Source organism: Chiloscyllium plagiosum, unplaced genomic scaffold (assembly GCF_037043375.1).
Source record: "Chiloscyllium plagiosum isolate Xiang-an unplaced genomic scaffold, Cpla_swu_hap1 HiC_scaffold_20, whole genome shotgun sequence".
NCBI lineage: Eukaryota > Metazoa > Chordata > Chondrichthyes > Orectolobiformes > Hemiscylliidae > Chiloscyllium > Chiloscyllium plagiosum.
In genome coordinates this window covers 26273801-26292955 of record NW_028270158.1, presented here as the reverse complement: position 1 = coordinate 26292955, position 19155 = coordinate 26273801, and the positions used below count along the sequence as shown (strand labels likewise).

General features: G+C 40.9%; 2 protein-coding genes across 6 annotated transcripts in view; both read right to left on the bottom strand.

Annotated features, from left to right (window-relative positions):
• Positions 1-19155, bottom strand: part of LOC122560762 (protein ELFN1-like) — a 401229-nt gene that overhangs the window by 260622 nt on the left and 121452 nt on the right. Inside the window, exon 1 of one of the 5 annotated variants that reach the window (XM_087997730.1) lies at positions 10696-10718. The exons of the other annotated variants lie outside the window; for them this stretch is intronic. The gene's annotated coding sequence lies outside the window, so the exon portion shown is untranslated. Of the gene's footprint in view, positions 1-10695; positions 10719-19155 lie in introns of those variants that run through there. 5 annotated transcript variants of the gene reach the window in all.
• The window catches only part of elfn1a (extracellular leucine-rich repeat and fibronectin type III domain containing 1a), a 341512-nt gene that overhangs the window by 200905 nt on the left and 121452 nt on the right, over positions 1-19155 (bottom strand). The gene's annotated exons all lie outside the window — the stretch shown is intronic.

The window sequence follows — 19155 nt, the reverse complement described above, 5'->3', positions numbered from 1 at the left end:
TGCCACATGACAGGTAGGCTGGCAAGTTAGAAGTGCTTAGGATTAATGTGTCCTTAGCACCATGAATTAGAAGTTGGCTAAAAGATAGGAAACAGAGGGTCACGATAGATGGGCACTTCTCAGATTGATGATGAGTTGAAGGTGGTGTTTGCTAGGGATTGGAATTGGGACCCTTGCTTTTTCTGGTTTATGTAATGAATTTGAAGATGGGTGTTGAGAGCGAAATCTCTAAATTTGCAGATGATACTAGGCTAGGGAGAATAGTGAATGATGAAGATGGCACTGAGTGACTTCAGAGGGACACTGACAAGTTGGTCAAATGGGTAGAGGAATGGGCAGGAGGAGAAAGTGAGGACTGCAGTCTCTGGAGATCAGAGCTGAAAATGTGTTGCTGGAAAAGCACAGCAAGTCAGGCAGCATCCAAGGAACAGGAGAATCGACGTTTTGGGCATGAGCCCTTCTTCAGGAATATTCCTGACGAAGGGCTCATGCCCGAAACGTCGATTTTCCTGTTCCTTGGATGCTGCCTGACTTGCTGTGCTTTTCCAGCAACACATTTTCAGCTAGATGATTGGTCAAACCTGGAAGATAAATTTCAATGCACAGAAATGTGAGATAATGCATTTTGATAAAAGAGGCACAGATTGAAAATACAGGCTCAATGGTATAACTTTGAGGGGAGTGCAGAGACAGAAGGACCTTGCAGTTCACATGCATGACTCTCTGAAGTGGCCAGGCAAATTGAAACACTTGGTAAGAAGGTTTATCAGATTCTTAGGCTTATAAATAGAGCTTTTGAGTATAAAAACAAGCAATTGATGTTACACCTCTAAAAACGATGGGTCAGATCAATTAGTAATTTGGAGCATTGTGTTCAGTTCTAGCCAGTTTATTTAAATTTATGAAGAGCAAACAAAATTACAGCACAGGAAGAGGCCCCTCGGCCCTCCAAGGCTGCACCAGTCCAGATCCTCTATCTGAACTAGAAAGATACCAGGAATGAGGGATTTTAGATACAGGAAAGTTAGAGAAATTGTGCTTATTCTCCTTGGAGCAGAGAAGATTAAGAGATTATCTTATTGAAATGTTTAAAATTGTAAACAATATTGACAGGGTAATGGAGGGCATTTTCGTTTCACTAATTGACACATCAGTAACTAAGGTTCTCAATTTTAAGATTGTAAGCAAGACAGCTAGGAGTGTGATGTGGAAAAACTTCTTTCCTCAGATTTGTTAGAATTTGGAATGTACAGCCTGGGTGTATGGCGGAGCCAGATTCCATGTGGGGTTTTGAAAGAGCGCTGGATATATTTGAAATTAATTGAGAGGGCTGTGGAGAATGTGTTGCAGAATGGGCCTAGCTGGTTAGCTCTTTCAGGATCCTGCACAGACACAATGGTCAAATGGCTTTCTTAAATGCTATGAATCCTATGATTCTATGGGAGATCTCCTCTTAAATACTTACAATTGTGTGGGGAAGATGTTTCTTAAGCCATTAAAAGCAGGAAAGTAGCCAATTAGCTCATAAAAGGCACAAAACCTCCATGTAGGCCACACAAGGTAGGAAACCTCCATTTTGGCTGCAAGACAATCCTCCAATAGCAGTACAGGGAAGCAACATTGCTGTACTGGTCAGTTAAAAGCCTTTGAAACTAGAAAAATAAAAGAGCATTGTTTTACACTAGACTTAAAAATATTTCAGGCAAAAATAATAAATCAATCCGATATACTACAGAATTAAAAGCCTGTAAAGTAGCATTGAGATACTGCTTTAAAGTAAAAATAAATAATCAAATTTGGAAGAATTGTTGAAGGATTAATATTGCCAGGAAGAGTTCATTTCAAAGGTGAGCCAAACAGAACATAGGATTGGGCATTTTGGGGAAAACATTCCTTAAGATACTGAATTTTTCCAAACTAGACATTAAATTAGATGCACTTCTATAGTCAATTGGGACAATGGCTGATAATGTTATACACCAAGGCACAAAGGAAGGCACACATATTTTTGATGAAGTTCGAGAAGGTTTCGACAATTACTTTCGTCTGAGAATAAATAAATGTATTGAAAGAGTAACATTTAATAAAAGAGTTCAGTATTCAGGAATCCATATATAATTTCATTAATAATTTTTACAAATTGGTGGGTAAATGTTTCTCTGGAGCTTTTCAATCAGACTTTATAAAATGCAAAACTATTGTTGAAATTGCTGATGAACCTTTGTCAGATTTATAACAGTCCAAAGAAGATTTGACTTTGGAGAAAGCTTTGCAGATATTTTTGGAAGACGAAAACAGAAAGAATTACAGAAAAATCCAGAGAGGAGATCAACCTTATCAGAGGAGTGCAACCAACATCTATTTAGTTTATAAGGCACAAAATTCCAAAAGACACACATGATCCAGTTTATGATTAACGATTGTAATAAACAACTCTACAGCACAAGAGATGTAAGAGAGTAAAGAATGTACATATACTTCACAGTCAAGAACTCTCATTCTTGAGTATGAATGTATGTTTTGACTGCAATCTTATGCAAATGGTGGTAGGAATTAAACTTGTTCAACTAATTGACAGCAAAAAGGTCAAAGGATAGCCAGTTCTGCCAAGCTTGTCCAAAGAAATGCTATTCAGGCAACAATTGGTCAAGAAGCAGCCAATTATAGAACCACAAGTCAAGGAATAAACAGTTATTTGACAACAGGTCTAGTGGAAACCAACAGAAAATTTCATTTAGTTTCTTAAACCTATGACATAGCCCAGAAAATGACAGAAACCATTGAGATTACCTACCTTGAAATAAGAAAATTCATAATGTCAGCAAGATAGAAATATGCAGAAATGTTTTCCATAACTTAAGCACCATATAGCATTCAGATGAGAAAAATCAGCAAAGTTTGCAAGAAGACAAAAGGATGAGCAAGATAATAGGAAGTATTTGAACTCATCAATGAATATTTAACTAAAGTTGTTCAGACAGCAACAAAGCCTATTCAATAAATATTTATGGTAGATTTAAATTTGATGTCAGATGATGAGATCACCCAAGTTCATGAAGAACTTCTCAATTCTTCATTTTTGAAAGAAGATTAATCAGTATAAATGACAGACATCATCTTAAGTAAGTAATAATCCTCAAGTAGCATGCATGACGAAATGAGCATGTTGGGTTCACCAGTAAAGAAACCACAGGGGCGATTCTAACCCAATGAAGTACACAATCTACATACTTTGGCACAGATTCTCCAGCAAATTGAAAATAAAGATTTGCTTCCACAGATTGAAGATTACTGCACAAGACTCCATCGATGCCACCAATGAGATGGGCAAATCAGTTGTCCACAGATTCAGGACATGGAAAATAAGAGACTGCTTGGTCAGCAATGCAGGATACCATCAAGGAGACATTGCCTGATTCAAAACATCCAGGAGGCTCTTGTGATATAAGGTATGTGTTTTATACATATAGTGGCATGAGTGATTTTATCTATGTGTCTAAGGTGATTTAATAATTAACTTGTCAGTCTTTCTACAGCCTTGACTTTAAACCAGTATGGATCAGAGATTAGGTGACTGGGGCCTCCTGAAGTAATAACATGAGTTTATTTGTAATGTGAGAGATTTATGATTAAATAGAACAAACATTTAAAGGCACTCACTTGCTTTTTGCTTTGTACAATTAAGAAATGGCATTTGCTTAGGAGAAAACAACCATAGGTTGGAAAGTTATTGGTTTGAGTTCATGGAAGACTTGGCTAAGGTTTAGTGTAAGGCAATTACTCCTGGAAAAAGCAGTTAGTTCAAAACAGTTAGGAAATACAGGTAGTTCTCCTATAACACACATTTATTAAATGTGATTTGTCCGTGACACAATTTGTGAATTGTTGACCTTTGTTTTTAATAAAGCGAAACTCTGTTCACTGTTATGAGATTCTCATCCTTAGTGATAGGTGTTACAATGCACAGAGGATTGGCCTCCGCTTCAGTATCACATGATCGGTCAGTTCATACACTCTCTCGTGAAGAGCTTTGTGAAAGGTATTGTGACATGTTTGTGCTAGTGGACTTGGAAAAACATCATGAAAATATCTCTACAGCCTGAGGACAAGAAGCTTGGAGCAATCGGTTAATCTAAAAACTTAAAGAGTTGAGATATGAGTGAAATTTCACTCAAATTGACGAACCGTAAAAGGACAGTGTTGAGGAGAGTTTGAAACTTGGCTTTGTTGCTTGCATTAAGAGCTTTTATTCTCTCTTTTTGTTTAGATGTTAAAGAATATCCACATTCTCATGTGAATCTGTTTCAGTCACTAATCATTATGGTGGCTAACTGCAAAAAAAACCAGTACAATTGGACATGATCAGTCAGCTGCTCAGGGTGGTCAGAGTCTCGAAACTGCACAGAGTGTGTGTGAGAGAGAAATGTTACTTTGGTGCATGTGTGGAGATGTCCTGAGGTGGTGAGTTGACACTGCTGAAGTGATTTAGGGTTAGTCAGTCTCAGATGTTAGTGAAGATGAGAGTGAGTGGGTACAGTTGCAGAGGCAGAGTGAGTATAAGGTATCAATGAGAAGATGATGGCACTTTCATTGACAGAGTGGAAAAGGTCACTGATCTTCCTACATTCTGTGCATTCCTTCAGACAGTTGAAATTGCACTGTCTTGAATGGTAACCCAGGTCCAGGTTGGTGTGGTTCCAGTAGAATGGCATACTCTGTGGCCTGGGAAAAAAAGGAAGTCCTGCTGCTGAAGAACCCTATCCCCACCAGCAGCATCTCTTTTGAATCCTCCCACTTCCTCCAGATAAAAGGGGTAGCCAAGGGGACACGCATGGGACGCAGCCACCTGCCTCTTCATCGGGTATGTGGAACAGTCCATCTTCCGCAACTACACCAGCACCATTCCCACCTTTTCCTCTGTGACATTGATGAATGTATCAGCACCACTTCATGTTCCCAAGAGGAGGTTGAACAGTTCATCAACTTCATGAACACCTTCCACACTGACCTCAAGTTCCCCTGGACCATCGTGGACACCTCCCTTTCCTTCCTGGACCTCTCCATCTGTTTCCAGCGACTGGCTCAACACGGACATCTATTTCAAACCCACCGACTCCCACAGCTTCCTGGACTATACCTCTTCTCACCATCCCTCCTGTAAAAACACTATCCCTTACTCCCAATTCCTACGTCTCCGCTGCATCTCCTCCCAGGAGGAGCAATTCTACTCCACAACATCCCAGATGGCCTCCTACTTCAAGCACTGCAATTTCCCCTCCCACGTGGTCAACAATGCCTGCCAGTATATCTCCTTCACTTCCCGCACCTCCAACCTTGAACCACACCCCTCCAATGCAACAAATATAGAATCAGCACCCCCCCTCCACCCCACCCCCATGTGGACCTTCCACTCCACCAATCTCCAGATACAATGCATCATGCTCTGCCATTTCCATCACCTACAGTCAGACCCCACCACTAGAGACATATTTCCTGCCCCACCCCTTTCAGCATTCTGCAGAGAACCTTCCCTCTGCGACTCCACCATTACGTCCACGCGCCCCACCAACCCAGCCTCCATTCCCGCCACCTTCCCTTGCCACCACAAAACATGTAAAACCTGCACACACACCTCCCCCCACACTTCTATCCAAGGCCCCAAATGATCCTTCCACATCTCACAGAGATTTTCCTGCACCTCCATATACCTCATCTACCATGTCCATTGCTCTCAATGTGGTCTCCTCTAAACTGGAGAGACAGGACGCCAACTTATAGAATGGTTCAGAGGATATCTCCGGACACACGCACCCAACAGCCCCACCACCCTGTGGCCGACCACTTCAACTTGCCCTCTCACTCCGCCAAGGACATGCAAGTCCTGGGCCTCCTCCACCACCAAATCCTAGCTAGCCAACACCTGGGAGAAGAATGCCTCATCTTCCACCTTGGTACCCTCCACTCACACGACATCAATGCCAATTTCACCAGTTTCCTCATCTCCCCTCTCCCCACCTTATCCCAGATCCAACCCTCCAACTCGGCACTGCCCTCTTGAACTGTCCTACCTGTCTGTCTTCCTTCCCACCTAACCACTCCACCCTCCGCTCCGACCTATTACCATCACCCCCCACTTTCATCTATCTATTGCCTTACAAGCTACCTTTCCTCAGCCCCACCCACCTTCCCATTTATCTCTCAGCCTCCTTGGGCCCTCCCTACATTCCTGATGAAAGGCTTATGCCCGAAGCATTGACACTCCTGCTCCTCGGATGCTGTGCTTTTCCGGTGCCACACTTCTTGACTCAGCATCTCCATGACCCTGCCCACAAAGAGAGGCACCAATTTTCTATTGTCATTTCCAGGAACCATGCAGGGCAGCTCCAGACTGACAGCTCTTATCTGGGTACACAATATTTTTTTAAAGATGGTGCTGCACCATGGATGTTGGTCAATTCTGGGATATCTAGGAAGTGGTGAGTTGTTTTGGAAATGGCACATGGTATGATGGTGCTAGGATGTGTGAGAGGGCCACCAAAGGTGGGGTAAGTAATAAATCAGGCACGTTTTGTAAAATAGATGTCCCCAAGCATCACACTATGAAACTCTCTGACAAAACTGATACTTAGTGAAAGAAATTAAGATTCAGCCTTGATCTATCAAGGCAGGTTTCATTCTGGAATCTGACTTGTGCAGTGTTACCTTTGGATGGAATCAGAAAACTGGCTAGAATGCAGTACAACTAGCAGATATAGATGCCATTCGAGATAATCTGTTGAAGAATCTTATGAATCGCACTATACAGTACCATACACCAGGTAAGTTACAACAGGTCAAAATTTACTTAGACTGTGTTATAGTTTGTGTTAGGCAAACTGTTACTTTTGATTCGATTTTTACTGGTATGTTTGGTGGTTCACCCTACCTTATTTTTCCCATCGGCCTCATTATTTCTATTGCATGATTTTCTATAACACGGCGTTGTATGGGAACACAATTACAGCATTATAGGAGAATTATTGGTAAGTTACTTCAGGGTAAGGGTCTCAGTTTGAAAATTCCAGATTAGACTAGTGAAGGAATTGTATGAATAATCAAGAAAGAAACTATCAATCTTTCAAGACTAGGAAATGAAACAAACAGTTAGGTCAAGCATATAGATGTGACATAAAATAAAACTCTCTGGAATTGAGTACGGTAGAATGGTGGTGCTGGGATAAATGGGATCTTGCTTTGCCACGTGTTTCAAAACCTTTCAAACGTATTATCTTCAATGTTTTTAACATTGAAGCTAAATCTACAACATTACAAGCTTATGTTTCAATGGAAGATCACCATGTTAAATATAACATAACAAAACAAAGCGTACCAAACCAGATTTAAGTTTTGGGTTTGACTTGTCCAATAATAACATCAGCTGGGATTATGAAACTGTGAAGAAGAAATTGCCCGATTTAGAGATTCAGAGTACAACAAAGGAGAAAAAGGCGCAGTTGCCTTCTATGAATGGCATTCATGGGATTAAATGTCCTCCTGACAATGTTATGGTGATACTATCTGCTTCAGTACAAAAGAATTCCTCTGCAAAGGTAATTCAGCAGATTAAAATTCCTCCAGATGAGGAGAACAATTAATTGTCTGGTTCAGCAGGAATAATATTCTGCGCAAAGGCCATTCAAGCGATTAAAAAGTCTCCAGTGGACAGAAGCTTTATATTCGTCATAGAATCTCGAGTAGTATCAAGGTCAGCAGTCTTCAAACCAAAGACATACCAATCTTCTAAGTGCAAAGGAAACACATTCTAGGAAAATTATAAAACTTTCAGCCATTTTAATTTGTGAAGTCAGAGGCTTGGGGGGTGAGATACAGTTGTAGGAAATGTCATCATATACGAAGTTAAAAATCACACTACACCAGGTTATAGTCCAACAGGTTTATTAGGAAGCCCTAGCTTTCGAAGCACTGCTTCTTCAGCAGGTGGTTATGGAGCAAAATTGTAAGACATAGACTTTATAGCAACAGGATTGCAGTGTCAGGGAATGTCATATTAAACAAATTTAACTTAAGTCTTTCGTCTTTTAGAATGATCATATTAGTTTCGGTTCCTTCATAAGTAAATCCCAGAACTTTTTTAAAGTTACATTCTCAAGACAGCTTTTAACAATAGGTGTCACCTCAGCTCAGATAATGCATTGAAGGCGTGAAGCTGTGTCACAATATTAGGTCAGACTGATTCTATTTCTAAAGTAGGATTTACTGAATCTTACATGGGTTTATGCAGTTTTTGAGCAAAATAAAATGTAATTCTGCAAGTACAAATTCATCCCACAAACTTACATGTGTGTGTGCAGGGGACACCAATGAGTGTGTGCATGTGGGTGTGTATGTGTAGGGGTGTGAGTGTCTGTGAGAGTGTGTGTGAATGTATTGGGATATAAGTCTGTGAGGGGGGCATGTGTGGATGCGTGTGTGGCAGCTGTATGTGTGAGCATTTCAGAGAGGGCTTGTGCATGAGAGAGAGTCTGCTTGTGTGTGTGTGTGTGCAAGAGTGTATAGTACAATGGGGTCACCTGTATATTGAGGTACTGAACGTGGCTATCAAGTCCACATTGGAGGATGGTCACCCGAAGGTTCAAGGTAGAATGTCCCAGATCGCTGAAGTGTTCCCCGACTTGGAGGGGGGGTGGGGTTTCACACTTCTAGCTGGTGGTCGTTGTGACTTATCCATTTATCTATTGTAGCCTCTGCTCAGTGTTGCCAATATACCATGCCTCAGGGAATCCTTGCCTGCACCTTTAGGTGACCATCTCCAAGGCAGACTTCGGGACAGGCAACAACGCAAAGTAGCCGAGCAGAGGCTGATAACCAAGATTAGTACCCATGGGGATGTCCTCACCCGGGACCTTGGGTTCATGTCACACTACAGGTGACCCCACTGCACTATACACTCTCTCTCTCTCGCACACGCACACACATGCAGACCCTCTCTCATACACAAGCACTCTCTCACACATACAGCGCCCACACTCATATCCACAAACACATCCTCTCACAGACTTATATCTCATTACACTCACATACATACATATACTTTCTCACAGACACTCACACCCCACACATACACACACCAACATGCACACACTCCCTTGATCTCTGTGTGTGTGCGCGCGCACACACACGTAAGTTTGTGGGGTGAATTTTAAACTTGCAGAATTACATTTAATTTTGCTCAAAAACTGCATAAATCCATATAAGATTCAGTCAATCCCACTTTGGAAAAAGAACCAGTCTGACCTAACACAGACAGTCTTCAACTTCACACCTTCGATGCATTGTCTGAGCTGAGATGGCACCTATTGTGAAAAGCCACCTTGAGAACGTAACTTTAAAAAGTTTTGGGATTTACATATGAAGAAACCTAAACTATCATGATCATTCTAAAAGATGAAAGACTTAAGCTAAATGTGTTTAATATGACATTCCCTGACACTGCAATCCTGTTGCTATAAATTCTGTGTCTTACAATCTTATACTCCACGTCCACCTGCTGAAGGAGCTGCGCTTCGAAAGCTAGTGCTTTCAAATAAACCTGTTGGACTATAACCTGGTGCAGCGTGATTTGTATCTTTGTCCACCCTGGTCGAACACCGGCACCTCCAAATCATCATTATATACGTGAATGTATAAATATTAATTATGATAAAAGAGCTTGGATAGAGATGTTGTATAAAATAATAGCTCCGAAAAGATTAATGCTGAAGTCTGCAACAATCTCTACCCAATCTGATGATGTCATAGTTTGAAAAGACAAAACACCTTAGGATCTCAAAAAGCACAGCAAAATCTCCCAAAAGTGCTTGTAAAATGTTATTAATGTAACTAGTATCTAATTACTCTCATGCAATTAACAATATCTAGTTTCAGACAGAGAACCGCTTTAGACTAAGTAAGACCTAGTCAGGAAAGGAATTGGGGCAGCAATGGACCCAACATTGACACTGCATGCTGATGCAGCTTGGTGTCAGTGTGGCTTTTTATAGGTTTGATCTAGCTGCATGACTATGAAAAGTTTCAGCCACTCTTTAAGAGAATAAATTCCTCCAAAGTAGTTTACTGGGTTTATTGGTGACAATCTTATGCTTGTGGGTCCACTCATCTGTAGAAACTCTGAATGGATGTAATATTGGAAGGTTTCAAACACATGATTTCCTGCCTTTTAGTGCTTTGCTGCACATTTTATATATCCATTGATCACCCAAAATATTCAGCCTTGCATTGCCTTGTCTTCCCGATGGACAATTGGAAAGAAAAGTTACTTTTTATTACCGTACTAGATCATTTCTAACAGTCAGTTAAATAGTTCATTCTATTTCTCTAATTTTTTAATAATGAATAAAGACAACTAATTAAAGAAAATAAAGAAAAATTCTTTTATATCTTTGACTTTTTTGCCAGGTTTCCTTTCAGCAGTATCCTGAAAATTTAATTTTAATGCTTCAAAGACCCATGCATAATTATGGAGGGTTGGCAATCCTATTTTTAGCTGGGTATGCAAGAGAATATTACACAGAATATTTACAATAGATAGTAAGGAGTGACTTGTACATGAAACATTGCAGTACAGTAGCTGGTTCAGAGGATTTTAAGGCATTTTTATAAACTTTCCGGACTAAGGCAAAAAGGCCCTGAACTTACCCTTTTCCTTTTCAAGCTTCTATGTACATTTCATCCTCCGTGACATTTCAATATGTCGAAATCATCTCCTACTCAGTCCTGCCCAACGTAAATCTGGGCTTTCCCTTCTTTCTGCAATTGAAAGGTGGTTAAATATTAACATCATGGGCGGCACAGTGGCTAGCACTGCTACCTCACAGCACTGGGGACCTGAGTTCGATTCCAGCCTCAGGAGACTGTGTGGAGTTTGCACATTCTCCTCCGTATCTGTGTGGGTTTCCTCCGGGAGCTCCGGTTTCTTTCCACAATCCAAAGATGTGTAGGTTAGGTGAATTGACCATGCTGAATTGCCCATAGTATTCAGGGATGTGTAGGTTAGGTGCATTAGTCAGGGGTAAAAGAATATAGGGTAGGGGAATAGATCTGGGTGGGTTACTCTTCAGAGGCTCGATGTGGACTTGTTGGGCTGAAGGGCCTGTTTCCACACTGTAGGGATTCTAATTCTAAAAAATCATTCTAATCAGAAGTAAAAACAGAAAGTACTTGAAAAACTCATTAGATTTGGTCATGTCTGCAGAGAAAGAAACAGTTAACATTTCAGTTCCTGAAAAGAATTGTTGAACTTGAATCATTAACACTGTTTTCGTTTCACTCAATAAAGTGCTGTTTGTTGTGCTGAGTTTTTCCAGGACTTTCTGCTTTCATTTCAGATCTTGAGCTATTGCAGTATTTTGTTTTTATCTAACACCTCAATCAGTATTTCTTGATCTACCCTAACTTCCTTCTTATCCTTTTACTCTCATTGGAGTTGCTGCACAGTGGGCCTTGACCACTCACATACAGTTCTGAATTATAATCAAAAACTGTTACTGCAAAGACAGCAACTTAGTCTGGATTTAAATTAAATACAACATTGAATAGAGTTTACGAGATGGAAATTCCTGTTGCATAAAAACTGGATTTTCTATTTACAAACCCTACCTGTTAAAGCCTGATAACTCGCTCTCAAAATTCAATTTTGCAGCTTTACAGCAATTTTTCACACTCCTTTAGGCAGTGGGATTTCCATTAATATCAATGTTTATTAAGCCTACTTATAACTTGGCATGATAACATAGATTGTCACAATTGAAGGTTTTGTATGATTGGAATGCATTTTAAGTTGGGATTACGTGAACCAGTGAAAGAACATACTCAGAAACATATTACACAAAGTTATAACCATTTCCGCCTCTTTGTCAATTAAATCTGCATAGAAGCCATTCTGCCCATCAAGTCTATGCCAGCTCGTTCGATACACAATCCATTTAAGCCCATCTTTACATGATACTTCTATAAACTGTCTGTGCTAAGTATTTATCCAGTTCCCTTAGAAGTCTACAGTTGATTCTGCCATCATGATCCTATTGGTAGTGCATTCCAAATCTTAATTATTAATTTCAAAATACTGTTTTACTTCATGAGATCTCTTAAGGCTAATCACCTTAAATCTGTGCCCTCAGGCCATCAGTCCCTCAGTTTTGGAAACAAGTCTTTAAAACACTTTTTATTTAGTCTATTAAAACAATTCTAAATATTCTAAACAAACTGCTCAAGGAGGAAAATGTCAGTTGCTTCAGAGTATCTAAGACACAGTATGCCCACTCATTTAATTGAATTTAATTTCATAAATCTCCTCTATATTGTTTCTAAAGTCTTCACATCCTTCTTAAATTGTAATATCCAGAAATGAACTCATACATCAGCAGGCTCTAAATTATTATGCTTGATTAACTAACAGGAGGAGGAGGGCCAACTCCCATGGGTTGATAATTGACTGGTCCTGTGTAAAAAGATTGGCAAGCAAAACCTGTAACAGGACAATGAGCTTTCTTTGAGAAGGTGGTGGTTTGGATATATTTGAGATATGTTCCCACAAGGGCAAGATAGAGCAAATAGTCCACAATGAAATAGAGAGTAGGATGAAGCTGGAAAAATGGGAAGAGGTATGACAGATATCAAGTTGATAACACAAATGGAAATCAGGTTGACTGTAGAAAAATCAAAAGGACAGAATGCTCAAAATGAGGGTGGAAATGAGAGTATGACTATTAAGCAGACAATTAACAAAAAGAGGATTCCAAAAGCCTTCTTTGGGAATGAAAAGCTAAAAGTTGCTAAGACGTAAAGGGCTGATTGATGACCAAAACGAGGATCTAGAAAGGGGATGGCTGAGATACTGAATGTGTACTTTGCACCTGTCTTTCACAATAAAGAAGATGCTGCCAAAGTCATAATGAAGAAGAAGCTAATTGAGATGCTGGATGGTAAAAGAATTGATAAAGTGAAGATACAATAGAGGGAGGTGATCTTAAAGGTTGATAAAGCACCTAATCTGAATGAAATATACCTGAATATCCTGAAAATCATAAAAAAGGAGCTTGCAGACGCACTGGTCATAATTCTTCAAACCTCCTTAGATGCAGGGCTAATGATAGAGGACTGGAGAATTTTATATGATACACCCTTACTAAACAAAGTTGTAAAGATAAATCCACGGTATCTTTGGTGGTGGATAAGTATTTGGAAATGATAATCTGGTACAAAATTAATTCATTAAGGAAACCCAGCTTGGATTTGTTAAAGGCAAGTTTTATGAACTATGAAGTGATACATCTTGGTCTGAATGTCTTTTTTCCTGTCCTTAGTTCTGAAGGTTGAACCTTGGATTTCATTTGGATTGAGGAGAAAGTGAGGACTGCAGATGCTGGAGATCAGAGCTGAAAATGTGTTGCTGGAAAAGTGCAGCAGGTCAGGCAGCATCCAAGGAACAGGAGAATCGACATTTCGGGCATAAGCCCTTCTTCAGGAATGAGGAAAGTGTGTCCAGCAGGCTAAGATAAAAGGTAGGGAGGAGGGACTTGGGGGAGGGGCGTTGGAATTGCGATAGGTGGAGGGAAGTCAAGGTGAGGGTGATAGGCCGGAGTGGGGTGGGGGCGGAGAGGTCAGGAAGAAGATTGCAGGTTAGGAAGGCGGTGCTGAGTTCGAGGGATTTGACTGAGACAAGGTGGGGGGAGGGGAAATGAGGAAACTGGAAAAATCTGAGTTCATCCCTTGTGGTTGGAGGGTTCCTAGGCGGAAGATGAGGCGCTCTTCCTCCAGCTGTCGTGTTGCTATGGTCTGGCGATGGAGGAGTCCAAGGACCTGCATGTCCTTGGTGGAGTGGGAGGGGGAGTTGAAGTATTGAGCCATGGGGTGGTTGGGTTGGTTGGTCCAGGTGTCCCAGAGGTGTTCTCTGAAACGTTCCGCAAGTAGGCGGCCTGTCTCCCCAGTATAGAGGAGGCCACATTGGTTGCAGCGGATGCAGTAAATGATGTGTGTGGATGTTGCTATGGTCTGGCGATGGAGGAGTCCAAGGACCTGCATGTTGCTATGGTCTGGCGATGGAGGAGTCCAAGGACCTGCATGTTGCTATGGTCTGGTGATGGAGGAGTCCAAGGACCTGCATGTTGCTATGGTCTGGTGATGGAGGAGTCCAAGGACCTGCATGTTGCTATGGTCTGGTGATGGAGGAGTCCAAGGACCTGCATGTTGCTATGGTCTAGCGATGGAGGAGTTCAAGGACCTGCATGTTGCTATGGTCTGGTGATGGAGGACTCCAAGGACCTGCATGTTGCTATGGTCTGGCGATGGAGGAGTTCAAGGACCTGCATGTTGCTATGGTCTGGCGATGGAGGAGTCCAAGGACCTGCATGTTGCTATGGTCTGGCGATGGAGGAGTCCAAGGACCTGCATGTTGCTATGGTCTGGCGATGGACCACTTAAGAACTCAACTGGTAGTGCAGGCTGGATGTTGGCAGAGTCTCCATTTACCACCATCCTCTTGGATTAAATTCCCTCCCTTCCTTCAAACACACCATGGGAGACAGCAAAAACTATTACCTGGAGAATAGAAAAGCTAGCTTGACTCTTGACAGTATTGTGATGAATTTGAGGCACCATATTTTAGGAAGGATATATGGGCTTTGGAATTCATGTAGAAAGGTTTATAAAGATGTTCTCAGAAATGAGTGACTTCAGCTATTAGATTATTGAGATTGTTGAAGCTGGAGACATTCTACTTCACGAAAAAAGAGAGTTCTTTAAAATCATGTGGGTTCCATACAGAGGAGATTGACCAAAGCTGTTCTCTTTGGCAGAATGGCTGAGAATCAGAGGCTATGGTTATAGAAACATAGAAACTAAAGAAGTTAGGAGCAGGAGGAGGCCATTCAGCCTTTCAAACCTGCCCCGCCATTTATCATGATCATGACTGATCAACCAACTCAATAGCCTAATCCTGCTTTCTCCCCATTACCTTTGATCCCATTTGCCCCAAGTGCTATATCTAGCCACCTCTTGAATACTACTTACTGTGGTAATGAATCCCACAGTCTCACTACTCTTTGGGTGAAAAACATGTCTCCTCATCTCCATCCAAAATAGTTCACCCCAAATCGTCAGACTATGACCCCTGGTTCTGGACACACCCCACCATTGGGAACATCCTCCCAGCATCTACCCGGTCTAATCCTGTTAAAATTTTATAAGAGTCTATGAGATCTCCCCCCCACCCCCCCCCCCCACCCCCTCACTTGTCTAAACTCCAGTGAAAACAATCCTAACCTAGTCAATCTCTTCTCATACATCAGTCCAGCCATCCCCTGGAATCAGCCTGGTAAACCTTCGCTGCACTCCCTCGAGAGCAAGAGCATTCTTCTTCAGAAAAGGAGACCAAAACTGCACAAAATACTCGAGGTGTGGTTTTGCCAATGACAAAAGACCAAAAAAGATATACATGTTTACTATTTGGAATGCACTACCCAAGAATGTGATGGAGAGCAGATTCAATCACAGCTTTCAAATACATCTGAGGATCAAAAATGTCCAGCATTATGGCAAAAGGTGAGGGAGTGAGATGCTGATACAGCAGACTGGTGGTATGGCCTCACTGTTGAATACTCTCCTCCTCTATTTCTCATCCAATTTCCTGCACTTAGCCCCGAGCCTATTTGTTATGATGTTTCAAGTGTTCATCTAAATATTTCTTGAATTTCTAGTACTTTTCTGTCTCTAACACCCTTTCACGCTGTGAGTTCCAGATAGCCACCACCCCGTTTTAAAAGAAAATCCCCAATAAACCTTACAATTGTGCCCTGGTGTTGAGGATAAAGATTTCTCCTTATCTAACCAATCTATGCCTCTCAGAACTTCAGTCTTGTCCCCCTCCACCTTTTCTGCTCTAAGGTAAACAGCCACAGCCTGTCTAGTCTCTCCCTATAGCTAAATTGCTTCAGCCAGGCAACTTCCTATGTATTTATCTTTCAACATTCTTCCAAGCAAAATGTCTCACTTTTCACCTTTCTGCATTGAGTTTCATCTGTCATGTTTCTGCACATTGTGCCTAAAACTCACAAGTTCAAGTAATTACTGTACATGACAAACAGCAGTTTTGCAGTACTGAACCCTGAGGAACTCCACCGTTTCCCTTAAGACAGAAAAACAACAATTCAACACAACTTTATCTTATTTCCCTTTTGGTCTTATAATAAATGTTGTCAAATAACTTTGCCTTGCCTGAGTTTTTCATTTTGACCATTTCAGTTCCTTCATTCAATTTTTAATTTAGTTTTTTTGAAAGCTGCTGGGTTGTTCCCTCAGTCTAATATTGTTAAAACAAGTCCCTTTACAGATGGATGTTAAGCATCCCATAGCACTATTTTTCAGGAGAGCAGGTGGGCTCTCGCTAGTGTCAGGGCTATTATTTAGCTATCAACCATCACAATTTAAAAAAACAGATGATTGCTTGTTGCTTCTGGGATCAAGCTGTGCGCGCATTGGTTGAACTGTTTCCTTACAACACTTCCAAAAGTGTTTAATTGGCTGTAAAGCATTTTGGCTGCCCTGAGGTCATGAAGACTGTAGAGAAATTCAAGACTTTCCTTCTTTTAAAATCAGTTTATGGGTGATGAATGGTCATTTGATCAGGTATCATTTTATCATTTAGTTACCTGGAACAGGACATGGGAAAGGGGTCTTAGACAATCTTAGCTTCTATTGAGGGAAGTAATTTCATCCAGTGCATTGGTCAGGACCTCACTGACAACAAACCATGGAAGGGTATTAGTGGTGTAAAAGAACGGTGAGGAAGACAGACAAAATTGGTGTGGCTCTGCCCCTTCATATAAAGGATCTGAGGACATGAATGAGGATGCTCATATTTAGGGATGCACTAAGTCCTCAGGCAAATTACCCGATAATATGGTCATGATCAGCATCAAGTAGCACTGCATTAAGTTCAAAAATGTCTGGCAATGAATCCACCCCCTACAATCTCATCCTTTAAAATATTTGAACAAATTTGCTATCTCTGTAACACAAGTGTGAGATGTGGATCTTAATCTAAAGATCTGGTGAAAATGATACTACAGATTCTGTTTTCCAAAGAGGACTGCCAAGGATCCTTGGTTAGGGTGTTAATAATGTTACATGATGGAAGGCTGTGGCTCATTTGTATCACTGTAGCCTTAAGGCCAGGGCTTGGGTACAAAAATCAAAACTGCCACATTACTGTAATACTGAGGGAGTGTTGCATTGTTAGAAGTTCTGCGTTTTGGATGAGTTGTTAAACTGTCTTTCCTCTCAGGTGGACATAGAAGATCCCATGGCACTGTTTCAAAGCAAGCAGAGCATTTTTCCTGATAAATATTCTTTCCTAAATTGGGATTGCCTGGTCATTATCACATTGCTAATTGTGAGGACTACACCAGTTGACTGCTGTGTTTTATCCATTACAACAATGACTAAACTTCCAAAGTACTCTATTGATTGTAAAGTGGTTTTGGAAGTCCAGTCATTGTTAAAAGTGAAGAGGGGAATGGAGGGAAGAAGGGCAGGAGGAAAGGAGTGAAGGGAAGACAAAATTTGTATTTCAACAACTCCCTTCATCAAACGTACGCTTTTTGTAACATGCTAATGACACATTCATCATGTTGTTTGTGGGATACATATTGGCTAGAATAGCATTTTCAAATAGGGAACCTTTGACATGCACCTGAGAACAGATGGGGCTTTGATCTCACACCTCATCTGAAAGATAGCATCTCAAACATTGCAGTATTCCCTCAGTGGGAGTGTCAACTTAGATTTTGTCTCTGAAGTGGAATGTAAAATCATGGCACCCAAAGAAGGATAAAATCGTTACTGAGGGCAATAATTGCTGCCGAAATTATTGAGAGCAGTGCCCTAGGCCAATATCTTCAAACTGCTTCAATAATGACCTTCCTTCCAAGGTCAAAAATGGGGATGCTCATTGATATTTGCACCTTGTTCACAACTCTGCAGATAAGGTTACAGTCAATGCTCACATGTAGAAAGATCTGTATGATATTCAAGCTTGGGCTGATAATGATAGATAGTGTTCATGCTGCATAAATGTCAGACAATGACCATCTCCTACAAGAGAGAATCTCACCATCGCCCCTTACATTGTTGAATTTCCAACTATCAACAACCTGGAAATTATCATTGACCAGAACCCAAATTGAACCAACCACATAAATACTGAGGCTACAAGAGCAGGCCAGAGGTTGGAAATTCTGCAGTGAAAAACTCACCTCTTGGTTTCTCATTTACAAAGCATTCTCAGTAGGTAAAATACTCTCAATTTGTGCAGCTTTTCTAACACTCACAAATCTTGGCATCATTCAGAATAAAGCAGCCCGCTCGATTTGCACCTTATATGTCACCTTAAACATTCACTCCCACCACCATTGGTGTACAATTGCAATATTATGAATCATTCACAGGATGCACTGCTATAGCTCATCAGGATTTCTTTAACTGCATCTCCAAATTTAAGACCTTTACCACTGGGAAGAGCAGAACATAACAACCTGAAAATTCCCCGCTAAGCTGCACACTGTCCTGACTTGGATCTATCAGGTCAGTCTTTCATTGTCACTAGGTCAAAATTATGGAACATCAGCCCAAACAACTTTTTGGATGTTTGTACCCTACATAGACTACAGTGGTGCAAGAAAGTGGTCACTCCCACTTTCCTAAAGACAATTAGGGATGGGCAATAACGTTTCCTTGCTGGCATGAAAGCATAACAAAATGTTTCAACAATTACATACATATTTGTCACGAATGATAAGAACTAACGTTTAATGTTTATAATGAATTTTCATGAATAGAAGAAAGCTCAGAAGTCGCCATAATCTCACAACTCTTGTCCACACCTGCCCAGTTGAAGATCTGTCGAAATGAGCAATCCTTAACAATCGCCCCTGTGGAGATCTTGACATTTTACTCCTCAGGCAGACTATTTGTGAGACAGAATCATATCTAATGTGGTTATATAAATGAAAAACCCACAGTGTTTTATTCAGGGTTCTGTCAATCATTTATCTGTCAGGACTCAGTCATTTAACTGCTACTAGCTTTTTACAGGTATAAGAT